Source organism: Nanorana parkeri, unplaced genomic scaffold (genome assembly GCF_000935625.1).
Source record: "Nanorana parkeri isolate BGI_ZX_2015 unplaced genomic scaffold, ASM93562v1 scaffold238, whole genome shotgun sequence".
Taxonomy (NCBI): Eukaryota; Metazoa; Chordata; class Amphibia; order Anura; family Dicroglossidae; genus Nanorana; species Nanorana parkeri.
Genome location: NW_017306506.1, coordinates 1,241,144 through 1,244,966, shown reverse-complemented (window position 1 = coordinate 1,244,966; position 3,823 = coordinate 1,241,144).

Genomic DNA, 3,823 nt, shown 5'->3' with positions numbered 1-3,823 from the left:
GGGAAAGCTCCGTGCGTCAGCTCAGCACTCTTCGGCGGCCGCCTGTTGAATGTCTGACTGAAAACTCCGACCTGCCCCCGGCAACGAGCCGCAGTTTACTGGAAGCCGCCGTGTGTGTCACGCGCCGGGTCCACCTACTCCGACTAGAGGGGTGGGGAGGTGGGCGGGGGCTGACTGACAGAACGGTCCCGGACGCCGTCCAATCCCGGCACCGCACCTCTGTCTCCACCCCCATCCACCTATTCCCCCTTACCACCGTGTGCCACTCCCCTCACCTATCCCGGTCCGCTGAGGGGGCGGGAGGAGGCGAGGTCGTCCCTTTGGCTGACCCTTTAGCTGCCGGGGGAGGGGGAGCCGAGCTGTGTCACTGGTGGGGTTTGGCTCTCCGCCGGCAGCGAAGGGGTTACGAGGCGTTGTTGTTCCGCCCGATACCTGTGACCCCCCCTCCCGAGAGGGCTTTGTTTATGTTCCTGTGTGCAACGTGTCTGGAGTGCCAGAGCTTTCCACAGAGCGCGGGGGTGAATGACACCTCCATATATCGCTGCGCTGTCCTGTGTGCGGGAAAGAGCACGCAGCATGCTCGTGATGACAAGTCCACCTCATGCCTCTTCAGTAAACTTCATATGTGCCACAGGCGGAAAAATAACAACCCGGTTGCCTAGTAACGGCGACGTATAACTTCGGGCTTGTTTTCCACGGTGAACGTCCGTGCACTGGCGATGTAAACACACTTCGATGTACTCATCATAATGTACAATATATGTGTACAGACATTGATAGAGATGGACTGAGTCCCCCCCCCCATTGACAATAAAATTCTGCTGCTTAGACTTATCTCTGCTTCAAGACAGACCCGAGAATACCTCTAGACCTACATTGAATCAATATATGTATTCCGATCACATATATATCCTCCTATATGACATTTGACATTCTGTTTGCCTAAAGAAGGAACCTCTGTTGTTCCGCAAACGTCGCTATATGATGTGATAGCAATCGAGTCAATGAACAGCTTTTAACTTGAAATTCTATTGAAGTGCGAGTGACTTTATACATACACTTGTGATGTATACACATAGCTCACATATACAGTATATACAGATAGATTACATATATATTATATATACACAGATACCGCGTTTCCCCAAAAGTAAGACCTACCCCGAAAATAAGACCTAGCGCTATCTTCAGGGATTTCTGGAATATAAGACCTACCCCGAAAATAAGACCTAGTTCGGTGGTAGGTCCTATATTACAGAGATCCGCTACGTCTTACTTTTGGGGTAACTGCACATATAATAGAATTTTACAAGTGAAGACCGGCCGCAGCTCCCGCCCGCACGCATGCACACACACCCACCTGTCTGCCTCGGCTGCCGCTGAAGACTACATTTCCCAGCAGGCACAGCGCGGCATAGCCAGTGGGGTCGAAGTGGACGGCTTCAGAGCGGAGAGCGGACTGCTGCAGCCAGGTAAATATAAGACATCCCCCGAAAATAAGACCTAGTGTCTTTTTTCGTTGAAAAAAAATATAAGACAGTGTCTTATTTTCGGGGAAACACGGTAGATCACACAGAAAATAATCACCCCCTTTAAAATAATCACATTTTGTTGTTTTGCAGCCTGAAATGAAGACAGACACAGTTTTTGTTTTATCTAGCTGTATTTACTCAGTGCAACTTATAACATCCAGTCGAAAGATAAAACACCAACATGTCAGGGGAAAAAAATCAAAAACAAGCACTTGGAAAAAGAACCACCCCCTTGTGTCAATATTTTGTTGAACCACCTTTTGCTTTAATTACAGCCTTTAGTCTGTTGGGATTTGTCTCTAATAAGTTTGCAATATTTGCCCTCTCTTCTTCGTAGAACTGCTCAAGTTCAATTCAATTTGATGGTGACCGTTTCTGGACTGCAGTCTTCAAGTCATTCCACAGATTTTCAATGGGGTTCAAGTTTGGGCTCTGACTAGGCCACATTCACCCTTTTCTCCTTCATGCACACTGTGGTTTTTGCTGTGTGCTTTGGGTCATTGTCATGTTGGAAGGTAAACCTTCTTCCCATTGACAACTTTCTGGCAGAGGGCAGCAGATTTTCCTCAAGAATTTGATGGTATCTTGCCCCATCAATTTTTCCTTCAATCCTGACAACTGTTCCAGTCCCTGCTGCAGAGAAACACCCCCATAAGAGGATATTACCACCTCCATGGCTTACTGTAGGAATGGTGTTATTTGGATGGTGAGCTGTATTGGATTTCCGACAGACATATTGTTTTGGTGTTGAGGCCAAACAATTCAATTTTAGTCTCATCTGACCATGACACCTTTTTCCATGTGGCCTCAGACTCTTCAAGGTGCGTTTTGGCAAAGCCCCATCGTGACTGCATGTGGCCCTTCTTGAGGAGTGGCTTTTTTCTGGCAACCCTCCTATACAAGCCACATGTGTGGAGAATTTGTCATGTTGTCACGTGCACACAATGACCACTCTTTGTCGTAAATTCATGCAACTGCTTCAGAGTTGCTGTCTGCCTCTTGGTAGCCTCTCTGACCAGTTTCCTCCTGGCTCTTTCATCCAGTTTGGCACGACGTCCAGATTCAAGGAGGGTCTGTGTTGGACAAAATACCTTCCACTTCTTCATAATAGACTTCACTATGCTTCTAGGCATTGATAAAGACTTTGAAATGTTTTCATCCATCTCCTGACTTGTGCCTGTCCACAACTTTATCCCGGAGATCTTATGACAGTGCATTGCCACCCATAATTGATTGTTTGCTTCAGTTGCACTACCAGGGACAGAAATGCTCCAGGAAAGCTCTTTCCATGCTGAGCTAATCAAAATTACTACCGAACTGTCCCGCTTATCGCAAGTGTGGTAACGGAGCTAAAAATGTTGTTCCTCAGGGAAAAGTTGGATGCTGAAAATAATGTCGATACACTATCCAAAAAATTCTTCCGGAGATGGAAACAGTTCCTTGCTGTGACCTTTGATCAGCAGGAATTGACTGACATTATGCAACCCTTTCAATATTCGGACTGGTAACTGAAAAACAAATTATCGGGAACTTTGGGGCCGCTGGAGGTGCTATGAAGCCTAAATTGAGGTTATAGGGGGGATGGAGAATAGTAGAACCGTTTACCGTATACTGTCTATTATATATTCTGGTTTAATTTTGTATCTAGTATATACGGGTAGAATACAGCCTTTAGCTATGGGGGCAACCAGCACGGGAAAGTTGAAAAAGTTGGAATGTTGTTATTTCTGGTGCAATTGTCGAGGTAGATGTGAGAAAACCTCGTATTATCTGTATTGAATTTCTTGGTACGTTGTGGTCACACCCGCTGAGGGTTGACCGCTAAAACAGAATAAAGAAAACATTTTGTTTAAAAAAAAAAAAAATTACTACCGCAGCTGACCACAGCTGAAAGTCAAATGGCTTTGTGTGCAATTGAGAAGGTGATTAGCTACACCTGAATGAGTTTACAAGTCATTTTTAGGAGGAGGTGATCCTTTTTCCAACTCTGTGATTCTGTGTTTTATTTATTTTTTTCTGACATGTTGGTGTTATATCTTTCACTTGGATGTTATAAGTTGAACTTAGTAAATACAGCTAGATAAAACAAAAACTGTCTGTCTTCATTTCAGGTTGCAAAGCAACAAAATGTGATTATTTTAACCCCTTGCCGTCCGCCCATCGTAAAAATGCGGGTGTACGGGGGATCCTTCCCGGCGTGGGGACGTACATGTACGTGATTTTTTTTCTGCTCACGGGCGCGCCTGAGCAGAATCCTGCCAGGAAGGTAAGATCTCTGCTTCATCAGCTTC